The sequence below is a fragment of the Rhinopithecus roxellana genome, chromosome 12 (assembly GCF_007565055.1).
Source record: "Rhinopithecus roxellana isolate Shanxi Qingling chromosome 12, ASM756505v1, whole genome shotgun sequence".
In the NCBI taxonomy this organism is placed as follows: Eukaryota; Metazoa; Chordata; class Mammalia; order Primates; family Cercopithecidae; genus Rhinopithecus; species Rhinopithecus roxellana.
The window spans coordinates 73085520-73105414 of record NC_044560.1 but is presented as its reverse complement, the minus strand read 5'-3'; the positions used below and the strand labels follow the sequence as shown (position 1 = coordinate 73105414).

The 19895-nt window shown below is 40.5% G+C and overlaps 1 protein-coding gene and 1 pseudogene across 1 annotated transcript in view; one reads left to right on the top strand and one right to left on the bottom strand.

Moving 5' to 3' along the window:
* Positions 1-7158: 7158 nt before the first annotated feature.
* On the bottom strand, positions 7159-9281 carry LOC104670026 (annotated as a pseudogene).
* A 1803-nt stretch (positions 9282-11084) lies between these two features.
* Positions 11085-19895, top strand: part of ZNF644 (zinc finger protein 644) — a 102863-nt gene continuing 94052 nt past the window's right edge. Inside the window, 1 exon segment of the mRNA XM_030912583.1 lies at positions 11085-11361. The gene's annotated coding sequence lies outside the window, so the exon portion shown is untranslated.

Here is a 19895-nt window from a genome sequence, read left to right as displayed (position 1 = left end):
CAACCTTTTCTTTCATGAATTGTGCTTTTGGTGTCATTTCTCAAAAATTTTTGTGTAGCCCAAGCTCACAAAGATTTGCTCCTAAATATTTTTTGGTCTAGGTTTTAGATTAGGTCTATAAGTCGTTTCAAGTTAATTTTAGTATATGAATCAAATTTCAATTTCTTACATATGGATAGTTAATTTTTCCAGTATCATTTGTTGAAAAGACTATCCTTTCTCTACTGAATTGCCTTTGCACCTTTGCTGAAGTTTAATTGACCACATAATTGTGGGTCTATTTCTGGACCCTCTATTTTCTTTTATTGATCTATTTGCCTATCTTAATGTCAATACCACACTATCTTGATCACTATTTTCCATGCCGGCCATGTCATAGATCACCTGCCAGACTATGGATTAGTTTCCTTTGGATCAGGTGCCCATCCAGTGTCCAGTCAGCTGCAGCTAAGTGTTGGGGAGAGAAGTTTTGTAGAGTGCGAAGCAGGACTGCTGAGCACTACCTCTCCATGCAAGCTGAGGGCAGGGCAGCTTCCTGTAACATATGCTATGATTATGCAGGTACAAGCTGCATAAATAACCTACTCTTCTCTCTGCATCCAGTTTTACCTCTTCAATAAATTGTATATATCTCAAAAGGGCAAATTTTATCATTTAATTTCCTTTTAAGATCCCTCAATGGATTCCCATTGCCCTTAGGATCAAGTCCAAGTTCCTTGTTCTTAGCAATCCAACTTCTGCTTCTCTTTCCAGTTTCATTTCTTACTATGCTTACTCTTACCACTTCTTGAATATATGCTCTAACTTTGTGAATTACTTACTATTCCCTAAACATGGCATACTCTCTTTGTACTTCTTAGACTTTTTTTCATGTTTCTCTCTGCAAAGAATATATTTACCCCTACTCTTTCCCCCCAACTAGCTTTTAAAAGTCTTTCAGATCTTCACCAGGCTCAGTGGCTCACGCCTGTAATCCCAGCACTTTGGGAGGTCTAGGTGAGTAGATCAGTTGAGCCCAGGAGTTCAAGTCCAGCCTGGGCAACATGGCAAAACCCCAACCCTACAGAAAAATTTAAAAATTAGCTGGGTGTGGTGGTGTGTGCCTATAGTCCCAGCGACTCAGGAGGCTATCATGAGGATTGATTGAACCTGGGAGGTCGAAGCTGCACTGAACTGTGATCATGCCACTGCACTCCAGCCTGGGTAACAGAGATAGAAGCTACCTTTAAAACAAGGGAAAAAAGTATTTTATGTTTTCTCTTAGATATGACATCAATTTAACAAATTGTTATTAAGCAACTAATATGAGCTAAGAAATGCACTGCACTGTAAGAAGCAAGATTAATAGGGCCCTTATCTTCATGTAGTATAGAGTCTAGAGGAGGAGGTAGTCATTAAACAAATAATTATAGTAAAATCCACATGTACAATCCTGTAGAAATAACATGGTGAAATTATGTTCCCTGACAATGCAAAACCAATTTTAATACATCTGGCTATTAATCCTGCTCTCTTCCCAATTCCCATTTTCAATGTGGTGGGCTAAAGTTCCGATCTTGGAGGGGAAGACAAGGTGAAGTGGGCCCCTGCATTCCCAGTATTCTCCCAACCCAATCTGCCTGTATTAGATCAAATTGCTGTCAAGAATCCCAGGGATTCCTGGAATCAGTGCTACGATTCTGGAATTCCCAGCTAGTCATGGAGCCTAGAATTATCCCCGGTATATTTATTTAAGCTGGAGAAGTCAAGTACCAGCAGACTGCTCCGAACGCTAGCTGAGACCAGGATGGATTTTGGTCACACAGCCAGACACGGTGCTCTCCAGCAAACTATGAGGGATCATTCCAGTCATTTCATTAATCTCCTAATAATATGACCTTGTAATTTGTGAAACTGAATTTTTAGATTCTATTTGTTCAGTTGTAGTGGGGTTTATGTACACATGAGATAAGTGTAACAAAAGAGGAAGCACTGAGTGCTTTGTGAGTATGAGGTAAGAGGGTGAGGGAAAGTAGCTCTGACAGAAGCCCAGGAGAATCCAATCAGCCAATTACATTAATTAGGGCTGCTGAAGGATCAAGGCAGGCCCACAATGGTGAATTTATAATGCAGGCGGGGCTGGGCATGGTGGCTCACGCCTGTAATCCCAGCACTTTGGGAGGCCAAGGCGGGTGGATCACTTGAGGTCAGGAGTTCGAGACGAGCCTGGCCAACACGGTGAAACCCTGTCTCTACTGAAAATTACCTGGGCATGGTGGTGCACACCTGTAATCCCAGCTAATCTGGAGGCTGAGGCAGGAGAATTGCTTGAACCCAGGAGGCAGAGGTTGCAGTGAGCCGAGATTGCGCCATTGCACTCTAGCCTGGGTGACAGAGTGAGACTCCATCTCAAAAAAATAAAAATAAAAAATAAAAAAATGAATGTACAGGCAGGCATATGCCAAGAAAGAAAGTATATATGTAAATATATGTACACACACTTATGTATATTTATATATAAATATACATACATAATATAAATATGTATATATAATTTATATATTATATATACATGTCATATATGTATATATAAATATTTGCATTTATATATGCGTATATTGTGGTTATCCATTTACATACACATACATGTAGATTATATATGCATAGACAAATATATGCATTTATATAAAAATCATTTATATATACATATATAATATGTATACATAATAGATAATCACAAATTGACCTACATTTGGGTGACCTATAAAATTGAGCAAAGGATTGTTGATATTAGTTATCCAAAACTAAGGAAATTAATGAAAGGGATATTTAACTGAAACTTGAAGAATGAGTAGGAATTAGTCCAGGTGAAGGAGTGGGAAGATGGTTCTAGGCAGAGAAGGCATCCTCCAGAAGCCTTCCCTGGTCCACTAGACTGGGTTAGGACTCCCTCTTGGTGTTCCCAAGGTCCTACTGGATGCTTACTTTTAGCCCACACTTATCACATGTGTCACAATGGTTTTTTCTTCATCTCCCCTCATTAGACTGTAAGCTCCTTGAAGTTACAGAATGAGTAATTAGGGCCCAGTAGCATATCAATTCTCTCCATGTGAAGTAGAGCAGAGGGACTAGGGAAAGACTATCTCTGGGCAGAGGGATTGGGAAAGGTAACTATGCAGAAGAATTAGAAACAGGCTGATACAGACTCATGGGATCAAGGATTGCTTTAAAGAAGAAGTATCTTTGTCAGAAGAAAGTGGCACTCTTTCTTGCAGATGGATTCAGCCCTGCACTAGGGGGCATGAGCTGGTGAGTAAGGAACAGGTTGAGTTTCAGCCTCCATTCACCTACTTGGCATCTTTGTACTGTGCACAAACTCCACAACTATACATAGTGACCCTGTGGATTTTTCTCTGTAGTCTGTACAGTGACTATTATAGAGCCCAACACATATTAAGTAAATATTTAGAAAACAGTCCATAAAACTAAAAGCTTAGACTAGAGACTCCAATAATGACTTACTTAGTACCATATGTATTCTAGATTGTTAGCTATGGCCATATTGGTGCCTGGCAATAAAATGGTCCTACCATGTGGAACGCAGTTGTTGCCAGCAGAAGGCTCATCAGTAGCCACAGCAGATGGCTTGCCAAATCAGAGAGGGAATGAGGTAGCTAACAGGACCTGTTCCTAAGTACAAATGCCCCCTTAAGAGACTTTGCAGGCATTTTAAGGGTCCTGCAGAAAAAAGGATGACAAAACCCAGTGAAATCTGGGTTACTTTATTTTTTGTTTTTGGAGATGGAGTCTTACTCTGTTGCCCAGGCTGCAGTACAGTGGTGGAATCTCAGCTCACTGCAACCTCTGCCTTCCAGGTTCCAGTGAGTCTGCTGCCTCAGCCTCCTGAGTAGTTGGGATTACAGGCGCCCGCTACCACACCTGGCTAATTTTTGTATTTTTAGTAGAGACAGGGTTTCACCATGTTGGCCAGGCTGGTCTTGAACTCCTGACCTCAGGTGATCCGCCTGCCTCGGCTTCCCAAAGTGCTGGGATTACAGGTGTGAGCCACTGCACACAGCCAAGTCTGGGTTACTTTAGAAGCTAAGAATACATTTGCGGATGAACTATCCTCCAGTGTCCTCTATCACTTGGGAACTTAGCTCAATTACGACAGCCTGATCAGAATATGAATTGAGGAAAATAAAGCTTGACATAGTTTTTGAACTTAGACTCTCTAAGTAATGATGTAGTGGGGCAACTACTAACTTGATGAAAGTCAATTTACCAAAACAGAAGTAAGGGAGTTTAAAAAAGTGTCATGCAATTATCGTATTCCATTAGATTCTAAGATACCACTGAAAGGTGTGCCATCATTTTATGAACCCCTACGAAAGAAAAAACTGCTAATTACAAATTATGATTGTAAGACCAATTTGAAATGTTACAACTTTTTTTTTTTTTTTTTTTTTTTTTTTTTTTTGAGACGGAGTCTCGCTCTGTCGCCCAGGTTGGAGTGCAGTGGCCGGATCTCAGCTCACTGCGAGCTCCGCCTCCCGGGTTTATGCCATTCTCCTGCCTCAGCCTCCCGAGTATCTGAGACTACAGGCGCCCGCCACCTCACCCGGCTAGTTTTCTGTATTTTTTAGTAGAGACGGGGTTTCACCGTGTTAGCCCGGATGGTCTCGACCTCCTGACCTCGTGATCCACCCGTCTCGGCCTCCCAAAGTGCTGGGATTACAGGCTTGAGCCACCGCGCCCGGGGAATGTTATGCATCTTAAAAGAAATATTTTAACTCTTAAAAGAGTTATTGTCCTGGTGAAAGCAGACTAAACAGTCCAAATTCCCTTGACAGGTACATCATCACGGCGGAGTACAGTTTGCTATCAAAGTTTCATGATCCCATCTGCTGAGATCATATTCATCTACTTCTATGCTCATCAAGCAAACAAATTGGTGTTCCTAGCATCCTTCTCTACAAAGAGGGAATGTGCTGACCAGTCTGCTTAGGTATTCCATTAGGCTTGGCAGTCAAAACTTTTATTGTAAATTAATATATCAGCATTTGATTTACTCATTAATCTCTTATACGTTTCATCTAACTGAGCTTGATCAACTCCAGTTCAACTGATTCTCAGCCTGCAAAGCTAAGAGCCAAACTCTGGAGGAAAATGATACCACAGCATCATCAACACTAGGTGAGGCAGCAGTTGAACAAAGAGCTGATCTCTTTCTTTGTCAGTTTTAACATGCAAGTTTCATGTGCATGTGAACTTGCAACTTTTGATCCATTCCACCATAAAATATTTGAGAGCTGACTGTGCTCTATTTACCTTCACATCCTCCAGGGGGCATGCATAATGATATGCTGAGTAGCATAGCAAATGTGTTCTTGAATATTAGATATAATTTTCATTAAATATGTGTATACTAAATCTATTTTGTACTATGTTTTACGAGGCTTTGTTTTAATTGAGATTTGGAGAACTTTATTATCTGTTTCCTTATCTCCTCCATTCCCTGGTAAATTGAGAGTTGATTGTACCTTTTTGTTTAGCTCTTTCCTTGAAGTATAAAAGCTATTGAATAGCTTCAAGGAACTGTCTTACTCATTTTTTTCTGACAGTGCCTAGTACAGTACCTTGCACAGAGTAAACAATCAATGAATGTTGGTTGAACTGAACGGAATTATTTATTGCATACCTGCTATGTGTAAAGCTTTGTGCTCAGGTCAGCATGGGACAAAAATAAGTACAAAACTTGGTTGCTGTTTACATCATCTCTCTTTCTACTCCACACATCCTCCCTACCCCCACTCTAATGAACAAACATACTGAACTATTTGCAGTTCCACAAGAGTGACTTGCTTTACAGTTTTGGTATTAGGAGGTTGATCCAGAACTAGTGGGATACTGAGCAAAATCCAAACTTGATTTGACTTTATTACTAGTAGATTAATGTTTCATTTCTTTCTTTTTGGTTGGAATTATGAAGTATTGGAATGAGGAGAATTATTTGTTTTTATTCAACACTGAATTGCATTTTGTTTTTGAGCAAGTCATTTGAGACCACAACTTACTTTATGTTTTTTATCAGGTAATTCCATTCACTGGTAATCTGGTAATAACTAATGGATTCATATACTGTGTTAATATGGTCCGATTTTAACATATTAACAGTAACCACATTATTAAAAAGTCAAAAAATAACAGATGCTGGTGAGGTTGCAGAGAAAAGAGAACACTAATACACTGTTGGTGGGAGTATAAATTGGTTCAACTGTTGTGGAAAGCAGTGTGACAATTTCTCAAAAAGCTGAAAACAGAACTACAATTCAACCCAGCAATCCTACCACTAGGTATGTGCCCAAAGGAATATAAATCATTCTATCGTAAAGACACATGCATATGTATGCTCATTGAAGTACCCCTCACAATAGCCAAGACTTGGAATCAACCTAAATGCCCATCAGTGGTAGACTGGATAAAGAAAATGTGGTATGTATACACCACGGAATACTATGCAGCCATGAAAAGAATGAGATCACGTCCTTTGCAGGAATATGGATGGAGCTGGAGGCCATTATCCTTAGCAAACTAATTCAGGAATAGAAAACCAAATGCTGCATGTTCTCTTATAAGTGGGAGCTAAATGATAAGAACGCAGGGACACACGGGAGGGAACAACACACACTAGGGCCCACCTGAGGTTGGAAGGTGGGAGGAGGGAGAGGATCAGAAAAAAATAACTACTGGGTACTAGGCTAAGTAACTGGGTCACGAGATAATCTGTTCAAAACCCCTGTGACATGAGTTTACCTGTATAACAAAACTGCATATGTACTCCTGAACCTAAAATAAAAGTTTCAAAACAACAGCAACAGCAAAAACCAGTAGCAGCCTCTTGCTTTTTCTTTCTTTAAAACATTTACCAGGTGTATTCATTGGAGCACCATTTTATTCACAATGTATTATGAATTTTCTCCCAGAGTCAAACTGTTTTCCACATCTTGACTTTCATTCTCAACTGCGATTTCCTTAAATATTTTGGCATTGAGCCACATAACTGGTCTTTGGATTTTTCCAGTTGCCTGTATTTTTTTTTTTTTTTTCTGTCCATAAGTTTATTGTCTTTATCTGAAAAATCCTCATAGAAAATTGTTTGGTTTAGCTCTCAGCAGTTCACTCCTGAGCTCTGAGGAAGTTTGCCTTCATTGAGCTACCCAATCTTTCTTCTGAGCAAGGGACATTTTGGGGACGATTCCACCTCTTCTTTTTAACTTCTTTCTTGGGCTTCTTTTCATAGACTAGACTCTCTCATATAGTAGCATGAGCTTTCTCATACAACTCCTCCATCATGTCTGGAGTTACACTGTTCTTTATGTATTGAGAGAACTGTTTCTTGAAGCATCTTCATCTTATTCCATTAAGTAGCACATGTAATCTGAAACATTCTGGCCCATGATGTGCTTCTGGTGTTCTGCATTACATTTCTTGCTTTCAGAATCATAACCAGGGAATCATTTAGTACTGTGAGGGATAGACAAGCCTTCATGCACAGCTCCCTTCAGGACACCAAAAACTTTATTGCCAGTGATAGTTCTGGCAAGGCCTGCATCCCAATTGCAGGTAAAGGCACCTGGCTGACCATCAATGCTTACCACATTGTAGTCATCGCCAGTCACCTCCACTTGGCCTTCATAGATCTTGTCCATGCCAAATCTATTGAGAAGCCTGTGGTCCAGCAGCAGGCCAGTACAATACGCTGCAGCATAATTTGTCAGGTCAACCTTCACACCATATTTTGGCAGTTTGTGTGCATATGCCATGCAGACTATCATATCATATCTCCCTCTATATGGGCATAAGCAATCTGACAAATGATATCTCTGTTTGTTACATGAACTATCATCCTGTATTTGGGTGTGTTGTATTTATTTTTATCCTGTATCACCAAGCGTTTCTGAGCATAGTAATCAGTTTTACCCTCTTGTCATCTTCTAAATTTCATTTGGTATCTCTTAAATTAGGCCTTATTCTTTTTTTTTTTTTATACTTTAAGTTCTAGGGTACATGTGCATAACGTGCAGGTTTGTTACATATGTATACTTGTGCCATGTTGGTGTGCTGCATCCATCAACTCATCAGCACCCATCAATTCATCATTTATATCATGTATAACTCCCCAATGCAATCCCTCCCCCCTTCCCATGATAGGCCCCAGTGTGTGATGTTCCCCTTCCCGAGTCCAAGTGATCTCATTGTTCAGTTCCCACCTATGAGTGAGAACATGCGGTGTTTGGTTTTCTGTTCTTGTGATAGTTTGCTAAGAATGATGGTTTCCAGCTGCATCCATGTCCCTACAAAGGACGCAAACTCATCCTTTTTTATGGCTGCATAGTATTCCATGGTGTATATATGCCACATTTTCTTAATCCAGTCTGTCACAGATGGACATTTGGGTTGATTCCAAGTCTTTGCTATTGTGAATAGTGCCGCAATAAACATACATGTGCATGTGTCTTTGTAGTAGAATAATTTATAATCCTTTGGGTATATACCCAGTAGTGGGATGGCTGGGTCATATGGTACATCTAGTTCTAGATCCTTGCGGAATTGCCATACTGTTTTCCATAATGGTTGAACTAGTTTACAACCCCACCAATAGTGCAAAAGTGTTCCTATTTCTCCACATCCTCTCCAACACCTGTTGTTTCCTGACTTTTTAATGATTGCCGTTCTAACTGGTGTGAGATGGTATCTCATTGTGGTTTTGATTTGCATTTCTCTGATGGCGAGTGATGATGAGCAATTTTTCATGTGTCTGTTGGCTGTATGAATGTCTTCTTTTGAGAAATGTCTGTTCACATCCTTTGCCCACTTTTTGATGGGGTTGTTTGTTTTTTTCTTGTATATTTGTTTGAGTTCTTTGTAGATTCTGGATATTAGCCCTTTGTCAGATGAGTAGATTGCAAAAATGTTCTCCCATTCTGTAGGTTGCCTGTTCACTCTGATGGTAGTTTCTTTTGCTGTGCAGAAGCTCTTTAGTTTAATTAGATCCCATTTGTCAATTTTGGCTTTTGCTGCCGTTGCTTTTGGTGTTTTAGACATGAAGTCCTTGCCCATGCCTATGTCCTGAATGGTACTACCTAGATTTTCTTCTAGGGTTTTTATGGTATTAGGTCTAACATTTAAGTCTCTAATCCATCTTGAATTAATCTTCGTATAAGGAGTAAGGAAAGGATCCAGTTTCAGCTTTCTACTTATGGCTAGGCCTTATTCTTAATAACTTTTACAAACCACATCCTGCAGAACAGAGACCCACATCTGAGGCCCAACAGAGACCTTACGTGTATTTTTTTTTCTTTTTGCATTACTTTATTCAAGTTTTCTGTCATTATGTTTCTCCCATTCATAGACAGCTTTTGAGATCTATTTTGTTTGTACAGTGTTTCATCAACTATTACTACTTCTACTATTATAATTACTGTGATTACTTTTACTGCTAGTATGACTTCCACAGTATTACACTTCAGTTGTTCAGTTCTAGTGTAAAAAGCAGCTTCATTAGTGAGACAAGTTCCTGATCATGGTTGAGTTCTGAGTGGTTCTATTTGCTTGTGTGTTTTGTCTGCACGTTAGTCAGTGGTGCACATTTATGACAGTTATTTTCTTAGTAACTGCTTTTACAATGATATAATGTGAGAATTTCCATAGCGCATAATATTTTTGTTCTAAGTCCAATAGTAAACTGAGAATGTCCAATTTTAATGGATTCTGCAAGTGAAATGATACAAAGTGCACCCCTCCCCCATTGACTGCAAATGTATACGTATTTATATTTTATTGTTTACACATTCATATAAATAAAAAAGGAAGATTTGCATTTTCTTTTTTTTTCTTTTTTTTTTTTGAGACGGAGTCTCTCTTTGCCTCCCAGGCTGGAGTGCTGCGGCGAGATCTCGGCTCACTGCAAGCTCCGCCTCGCCGGTTCACGCCCTTCTCCTGTCTCAGCGTCCTGAGTAGCTGGGATAAAGAACCCAAAGAACTGTGTGACTTTGAGAAAATCACCTTACTTCTCTTTGTCTCATTGGGTTATAATGAAATCAAACAAGTTAGAACAATGCCTGGTACACAGTAAGCACTCAAGTGTTAGGTATTAAGTAATAAAGCAATTAATGTCTTTAGTCAAATATTTGTTGTTTGGAATCTATGTTTGCTGTTGCCGAAGGCATCATTCTATAGGAAAGAGAATGTTTCTCATTCTTCTCAAATAAATGCAGTTATGGTATATTCTTCTGAATGTCAATAACATCTTGAGGGTTTGGAGGGCCACAGTAATGACAACTGTACAACTAAAGAAAACTTTTTTTATTTTTAATTTTTTAAATGAGTAAATAGAGGTTCAGAGAAGCCGAATAATTAAGGCGGGACCAGTAGATTTCTGAAGAACTCTTGGTTAATCTTAAACACGTTAGCAGTTTCTTGTTGGCTCAGTCGAAAATCAAAAGAATAGCCCGCTCAGTGTTTCTCTGACCCCAGGATCCTGTGGGGAAGGCTTGTTAAAAATGAAAATTTCCAGAACGCTCTCAGGACTGATTCTCTGAAGGGTTAACCAGCATCTTAGGTGCTTCTTACATAACTTTAATTCGTAGAACCATGACACTTTCAGTAAGGCAGGGAGAGGGTATCCTCAGTCAAACTGGAGCAAACCTCGCCCACCTTTTAGGGCAGTCTGTCCGGGTAACTGAGATGTCACACGTGATGCTCTGCCTGGCCATCAAGCAACTCCCAACAATCTGCCCCCTTAAGATCCTAAAACCTTCCCTCTGCCATTACTCCACAGTTGTGATTGGCAAATATTGCATTCTTCGGCTGTTTTCCTCAACAGGAAGAAATAACAGAGATTTTTGCAAGCTCGTGATCAAGGAACTCAAACCTGGGCCTGTTCCACCTTAAAGGGCCTAGGCATGCCTAGTGCTTGGGTCTTGCAGAGTTTGGGCACCACCATATTTGGAGCGTGCCTACTTTGGGGCGGGAACCTCCTTGGGAGTGATTAGGTCAGAGCTGGGGGAGGTGACCTTGTTTGGTTTCTGGCACCCGAGAACAGTGGTGCACTGTTTCCGCTGCCCCCGTTTGTCTAATTGGCCCAGACGCTCCACCAGCGCGAAGCTTTCCGGGAGCTCCTCGCTGGCCACCCCCGCGGCCCGCAGCCCGGCAGAGGCGGGAAAGCAGCGCGCCTGCGCTGTGGGAACCGGGGCTGGAGGCGAAAAGCGGGGAGCGGAGGGGGGCCGCTGGAGCCGAGTAGCGTACAGAGCGGCGTGTGACGCGGGGACGCCGCGCGCTCCCAACGTCGCCCCGGTTTGACGCACACGGCACCAAACTGTGAGTTTCAGGGGTTATTTGGTCAGATTCGCTGGGACCCGAGTGGGTTTCGGGCCTCTGGGCTGTGGCAGCGGCGGGACTGAGGGTGGCGGAAGAACTTGGGGGACCCGGCCTCCGGCTCTCGGGCCCGGGGAGCTACGCCCTAGGCTGGGTCCCAGCCATCCAAAAGGACGCATTTTGCCGCACAGGCTAAGATGGCGGCGGCGGCCGAGGAGGCGGAGTTGGTGCTACACAAGGAGCCCGGGCCCCGGGTTCGGGGAGGCGGCGGCCGCAGCGGTCGCTGGGGGCCACGGAGCCTGAGGTGAGCGGCGGCCGCCGCCGCGGGGCGGGACTCGGCTGAGGGATGGCGGGTGGGGGGCTTTCCGCTGCGGCGTCGGAGGATCCGGTAGCGGACACAAAGGGGCTGAGCTGGGCACTAGACTTGGGGGTTTTGTTTAGTCACATGAAGCCGAGCAGCCAGTGAGCAGTAGGGGGAAGGGGCCGAGATCAGGCGGCTTGGGGAGCCTGGCGGTCGCCATTGCAATGCACTGAGTAACGGGGCGGGCCGAGAGCGGTCACCAACCCCTCTCGTTGAGGCTGCTCGGTTGTGGCCAGAAACGCCGGCTCCGGCATTTACTGTACACACCCCTCCCCTTACTTGGGACAGGACCGCATAGCCCTTTCCTCCCCGCGTCCTGCAAGATCTTATGCGACTAGGTGCCTGGGAAGTAACAGCAAGAGGTAAATCGCTCGAAGTGTTTGGGTTGCCAGGGGCTTGGTGGGTGTCCAGCTAAAGCTTTTTGCCTCTCCAGGTCTGATTCTCTGGCCTTTGTGTCCCTGGGAAGTTACTCTGCCAGAGGAAAGCAGGTGTGCTCCACTTCTCCCGTGAACCTGAAGATGAGTTGTCCCAGACTCTTCTCAGTGATTGGAAGCTTAGGTGGTGGAGCTAAAGGTTACTTGTTACGAGACTTCTACAGACAACTCTTGTTGGGATCCATCTATGGTTTAGCAACATTAGTGGAAAAGTTTTCTTGAACTGTATAAGTAATATTGACTTTGAATATAAAAACGTTTATATTTAGACTTCAGATTTTGTGTGATCATCAAACTCAACGAGGGGATAAACATAATTGGGGGCGAATGATGCTCCTGTCTTGTTAATACTTTCAACAGAAGTATCAAAACACCGCCGTCTGTCCTGTCCAGTCCTGACTAATTCCACGCTTGTTGCATCTGGTTGGTAGATTTGTTTTAATTGTGTATTCCCTCCCTGCAGTAGTTTGCTTTAGTTGTAAACATTTTTTGGTCCCATAAGAACGAAAACGTTTCAAAAAATAGACAACTAAAGTTTCTCAAAGAAAGGAAACCTGGCTGTTTGCCTTCAGTGGCATGTGTAAGTATCTAGGGAACTTGGTGGCAGTAATATTGCATTTTAGTAGGTCTGCTAAGAAAAAACTCGTTTTTATAATAAGGCTATAATCTAGCTTAAGACTTTTTAATTGGTGAAACATAAAGCTTGATTAGTATTAATGCAGTGGTATGTATTGCTTTTAAAAGCCTTACAATTTCTAACAAAGTTGTACTGCAATTATATCATACTTTGTGTTGGTATTAACTAATGAAGTACAAAATTTTGAAACACCTAATGTTTTGTGTTGGCCATTAACAGAATTCCTTGATTGGAGGGATATTTAAACACATCAGTGTTTAGATCTCTGTGTTCAGATTGAAATTTGAATTTTTCAGCATTACTTAACTTTCATTTCCTTATTCTTTTCAGATATGTATTTTCTCTTTTTTTTTTTTTTAGCTTTTCTTCTAATACAGAACAGCCTTGTATTAATGAGTAGGAGACGCATTAACATTAGCAAATGTTTTCCTGGATCATATAGTTTTACTGTGGAAGGAATATCAAAGAACAGCTGCTCTTACCCTCCTCTTTTACAATATATTGAGGTCCAGAGATGATTAAGTTAGTGGCATAATGGAAAATTGCCTTTCAGCCTCTACCCATTGCTGTTTGTATTTGACATATTGCTGGGATGAGAAGGTGAATATCTACAACTAATAATGGTTTAAAAAGGGGATGTTATTGAGAATACTTGTTAATTAAATATTATTAGGTTCATGAGAACTTCTGTGACAATAAGTTAAAAACTTTCGTATTGGTCGGGCACGGTGGCTCACGCCTGTAATCCCAGGGCTTTGGGAGGCCGAGGTGGGCAGATCACGAGGTGAAGAGATGGAGACCAACCATCCTGGCTAACATGGTGAAGCCCTGTCTCTACTAAAAATGCAAAAATTAGCTGGGCGTAGTGGCGCGCGCCTGTAGTCCCAGCTGCTCAGGAGGCTGAGGCAGGAGAATCACTTGAACCCAGGAGGCAGAGGTTGCAGTGAGCTGAGATCGTGCCGCTGCACTCCAGCCTGGCGACACAGTGAGACTACGTCTCCAAACAAAAAACAAAAAACTTTCATATTATATGGTAACTTAGTTTTTAAAGTGACTTTCAGTGCAACAATCAGGTACAAAATACAGAAATATCGGATAGTTTCAGAGTAATGTTGCTTTTGAATTTTAAGGTTTTCCAAATGCAGTCTTGACCCAGAAATTGAAAAATTAAAAAACAACCAGGTACTTGATAAATTTCTTTGAAAGTTTGAAATAACTGCTGTTATTGCTAGTTATTACATAAGAAAAGAAATGAGATCAATGCTGAAAATAATGGTGTCTTTCATTTTGTAATAGTGTTTTGGTTGGATAAACAAATGTGCCACTCAGAATGTTCCTTTTTTTTTAAAACAACTTTTTAAGACTACTGCTTCTACTGAGTGGTATCTCTAAGGTCTGTCAGGAAATTGAACAAGTAGTGACTGTCATTTATGGTGGGACCCTACAGTGATCTTTAACTTCTTTGAATGTCAAATTTAGCAAAAAGTTAACTTGTTTTAAGGTTTTAAAAGTTTTTATGGGTCATTTCAGGTGCTTTTAAATTACTGATATTTGTAAGTTGATAAGCTGTTTTACAATTTTCAATATTATGTGAGTGGATTTACTTACAATTTCATTTTGTGAAAATTAGAGTCACTTTCAGGTTATTTGTAGTTATAAAGTGGTCTGTCACCTGCCAACCTTAAACATTTTCCAGTTTTAATTTGTCATTCAAGTTATAAGAGTGTTTTGGTTGAATTGAGACTGTTAATGGGTAGCAGGAGGGGAAAAGAAAGTTTCAAGGAGAATAGAAGTGGTGGGATATCTGCAATCTAGAGAAAGGTCAGGTCCATTTTTTTCTGTCATCCTAAATACTGTTCTTTAGGGTTACTTATTTTGACCATTTTCTTAGGATGTAATTCTGGAAGGAAAAGTGAATCTTACTCTTGTGGGAAGGCTTTTCAGTCAGGTCCTAAGATGATTGTAGCTTGTAGCAAATAGAGAAATTGGCATGTTGAGTTATCTAACCCTGATTTTATAGAGCACTTGTTTTAGCCATTTTTTAAAAAGTGTTTTCTAAATGTTTTAAATTAGTAACCTTGTAAAATAAAACAAGAGAATGAAGAGTGGATACTATGGATACATACTCAAATGAGCTTTTATTTACACTTATTTGTTATTTTTCTGGTGAAGAGAATGTGTCATAAATGGAGAATCTGTAAGTATTGAGTAAAGTTGTCAGGTATAGCATTGACTGAAGCAGTTCTAGATGTGGTGTTTTTGGTTCAGGTTTATTACAGGGAAATAAATTGCTGTTAATAGTGCAAGCCATTTACACCATTGAGTTTTGGGAGATTTGAGAATCATGGAACTGATGCTAGCACTAGCTCACCCTGCTGGTTGGCTAAAAGATGTCTCCTCTTCTCCTTAAGAAACAAACATGAAGATCACAGGAGACCCCGAGGGTAGTAGAACTCTAAATTCAATGCTGTCTTTCTTTAGGGAGAGGAAGTTCCCATGAAAAAGGTGTTTTCTCTTCTCCAAGGTCTTAGTTGCTGCATTCTATTTTTTTTTTTTTTTTTTTTTTTGCAGATCTGCCAAGTTGAACCATAGAGTTACTATCCTTTCTTTTTCTTTCTTTTTGGTGGGGGGACAGAGTCACAGTCTGTTGCCCAGGCAGGGGTGCAGTGTGCAATGTTGGCTCTCTGCAACCCCCGCCTCCCATGTTCAGGTGATTCTCCTGCCTCAGACTCTCAAGTAGCTGGGATTACGGGCGCCCGCCACCATGCCTGGCTAATTTTTTGTATTTTCGGTAGAGATGGGGTTTCATTATGTTGGCCAGGCTGGTCTCGAACTCCTGACCTCAGGTGATCCACCCGCCTTGGCCTCCCAAAGTACTGGAATTACAGGCATGAACCACCGTGCCTGACAGGCGTTAACCACCGTGCCTGGCAGGAGTTACTGTTCTTTTTGAACTTCCTGGGAACTCTTATGTGATTATAGAGTTTTTCTTTTTTCTTTTTTTTTTTTTTTTTTTGAGACGGAGTCTCGCTCTGTCGCCCGGGCTGGAGTGCAGTGGCCGGATCTCAGCTCACTGCAAGCTCCGCCTCCCGGGTTTATGCCATTCTCCTGCCTCAGCCTCCGGAGTAGCTGGGACTGCAGGCGCCCGCCACCTCTCCCGGCTAGATTTTTGTATTTTTTTAGTAGAGACGGGGTTTCACCGTGTTAGCCAGGATGGTCTCGATCTCCTGACCTCGCGATCCGCCCGTCTCGGCCTCCCAAAGTGCTGGGATTACAGGCTTGAGCCACCGCGCCTGGCCGATTTTTTTCTTTTAATTTCAAGATAAGAAATCCTTTGACAGCTGAGAAATGTTAGGAAAGCAGCCCTGTGAGACTAACTTTCCAGGAGGAAAAAAGCAGAGGATTTCAAGAGGAAGAGGACGAGGAGCCTGCCAGGGCAGAAGCAGCAACAGTGCACACTTCTCTTGGTTGGGCGAAAGTGAGACTGGATTAAGGTTAGCGTTTCTGAGAGATTTTCTTTCCACTCTCCTTCTACTAATCTTGGCACTACCCCTTTTGTCTGCTAGCTGTAGTCTTTCCATTTCGTTTGGAATCCTTGAAACAGATCTTGTAAGTAAAAATAAAGATAAGTGAATTGTTCCATGAAACTTAATTCTGCTAGCCTAGATTTTGGTAGAATTGAAGTTGGGTTAGAGTGATGAATGCAGATTTTATGTGTTAAGCCTTTTGATATGTATATCTTCTTTTAAGTTGGAAATACAGCTTTTAAAATACTTTATACAGGCCGGGTGTGGTGGTGCACACCTGTAATCCCAGCACTTTGGGAGACTGAAGTGGGTGGATCACTTGAGGTCAGGAGTTTGAGACCAGCCTGGCCAACATGATGAAACCCCGTCTCTACCAAAAATACAAAAATTAGTTGGGCGTGGTGGCACGTGCCTGTAGTCCCAGCTGCTTAGTAGGCCGAGGCAGGAGAATCGCTTGAACTTGGGAGGCAGAGGCTTCAGTGAGCAGATACTGTGCCACTGCACTCTAGCCTGGGTGACAGAGTGAGACCCTGTCTCAAAAAAAAAAAAGACTTTGTACAAACTCTAGAAACATAAATATGTTTTGAGCCAAATAGACAATTGAAAATAAAAAATACCTAATAATGTGTTAAGATTAAAATTCTTTACACTTTACAAAGCATGTTTACCTGTAGTCAATCAATTTTCTATCTAATTTTTTGAAAAGATTAATATTTTACTTACAGGTATCTCTTTCCTTAGTTTCTTGAGGAAAATGTTAAGTGCAGTCATGTGCAGCGTAATGGTGTTTTTTTGGTCAGTAGTGGACTTCATTTACGATGGTGGTCCTATAAGATTATAATACTGTATTTTTACTGTATTTTATGTTCTGTGTTTAGATACACAAATATTTAACAGTTATGTACAATTGTGTATGGTATTCAGTACAGTAACATGCTTTACAAGAGCATGTTGTGACCTAGGAACAATAGGCTATACCAAGTAGCCTAGGTGTGTAAGCAGGCTCTACCATGTAGGTTTGAGTACACTTTGTGATGTTTGCACAGTGACCAAATTGCCTAAGAACGCATCTTTCAGAATGTACATCCATGCTTAAGTAATGTATGATTGTAAAACTAATACTTTCAGAGCACCACTTAGTGGGGAGGAGAGGGGTGATTCCCAATTTATTGTTGGTTTGTGAAGGTGGGTAAAAGCCTTCACAGAGTTGGAATTGCCTTTTGTTTGCTACTGACTCACTAAATACTTTACACACAGACACACACCTGTGTGCGTATATATATATACACACACACACATACAGAATCACAATTGCAATTGTAATTATGCATATATAAAGAGGCAGGATGTAATAAGTTTTAAAAGTGTAAGCCTTGAAGTAAAATTGGCAGGGTTCAGATTTAGCTGTGTGAGCACTAAGCAAGTGGAATTAGTAATTACCATCTTCAAAGAGGTTTAGGGTTGATATCACCTAATTCGTGTGAAGTCCTTAGCTTTCTGGCACACAATACTGAGTAAAGTAAGTGTTAGCTGTTAGAGTAGTAATAGTTATTGTTACCATTGTTTAATTATTCTTTCTACATTAACTTGAAAGTTTCACCTGTGAGTGATTTGGAGTTGTGTACTTTTGCTAATGTACCATTTTAAGCCATGCCTGTAAAGACAAGGTTGTTATAGAGGAAGTGAGAGGTAGGCATCAAAGTGTGCCTTCTCTGATTCTAGCAGTAGAATCTTATAACCAGGTTAAATATTTCAGGAATGCATTCCCAGCACTGTCAGCAGATGAGTAGATGCACTTGGGAATGAGTACATTTTAATGAAGTTATTTCCCAACCAGTGCATTGGTTTGTCTTCGTTACACATCCTGAATTTCTTCACTCTCCTTTCAGTTTTTGACTGTGAGGCCATGTGGTGACCATTAGTAGAGAGAAGAAGGTCAGTGACTATGCGGATTTGTAATGTACATATAAACCCAAGATGAGAGTGAGGAGTGACTGGTAGGTAGCTAGATTGAGAAGGGTGGAATATAATCTTTTCATTGGATAGTCTGAGTTGGGAATTTCCCAAACAGCATTTCCTTTTGCTGTTTTCCTCTCCACGCTTTGTTTTGTATATGTCTGTGCTGGTATGGTGTTAAAAAGTTATCAGTTCCCCCTCTTTAATTTTCTTTCTACCACCAACCTCCTAGCACAAACACAGATTTTAAGCTTACAAGCAAATTTGTCAAAGACAGCTGATAAAAATAATTTTAGGTTCACCTGAGGAGGGGTGCTAGTATGAAATTGTAAGTTTTTCATTCATGCTTGGAAAATATTTACAGCAATTTGGAAAGTGGGGGGGGGGAAGTCACCCATAATCTTATTACCATTATATAATTATTAGTATTAAAGACAGATGACATTAAGTAAGCATCTACTATATTCTTTTAATAATCCTGTGATGTATATATTCCCACTTTACATGTGAGGAAACACATCCACTTAATAGTGTAGCAGCCAAGTTTGAACCTGGTACATCTTGAGAAAGGTCTGGAGAGGAGACCTTTCTGTTCTACCTTCCCATTCTTCTTATATATATATATCCTTTTACCTAGTTGTTACACAATTTGTAAGTTTCATCTGCTAGTTTTAAAACTTAGCATTATAAAAACATTTTTCTCCCTACCCTTATTTCAAGTGGTGTCATATTGCTCACATTGTCTATTCATACCACCATATAAAGGCCCTTTGTCTTGGCTGCTGGACATTGATACAATGATATTGACTAAAATGGATGCTGCCCTTTACTGAGTGACTAAGATGAAAAAAACAGACTTAATCAGAACTAATACTTTATGGGATTTGGATTGCTACAGGTTTAATTATGCCATCTATCCTTGCTGGTGGGACATTTGAACTTAGAATTGGATATAAGTAAAATACAGATGACAAATTGAATAATTTATAGCTATCTGAAAACAACTTTTTTTTTTTTATTATTATACTTTAAGTTCTAGGGTACATGTGCATAACGTGCAGGTTTGTTACATATGTATACTTATGCCATGTTGGTGTGCTGCACCCATCAACTCGTCAGCACCCATCAATTCATCATTTATATCATTGAAAACAACTTTTTAAAATATATTTTAACACTTTGAAATGCCTTGCGCTTCCTTGTGAAAAATCTTAAAGGGATATTAAAATCAAATGGGCACTTAAAACTTATCTAGTTACTATTAGTAATTCCTAATATAATTTTATTTAATTTATAAAAGAAAAAAGCGAATTCTGGCACTCATTGGGAAGATGGCATTATATGTTGAGATAATTTGTGGGACATAGTGACTATAGTTAATATTGCATACTTCAAAGTTGCTAGGAGAGTACATTTTAAGTGTTCACACCACAAAATATAACTATGTGAGGTAATCCATATGTTAATTAGCTAAATTTAACCATTGCATAATTTATATGTTTTTCAAAATGTGTTGTACACCATAAATATATACAATTTGTATTAGTTTAAGAAGAAGAAAAAGATAATTTGTGGGCATTTATAAATAGATTGTATGGGTCAACACTGCACAATAGAAATAT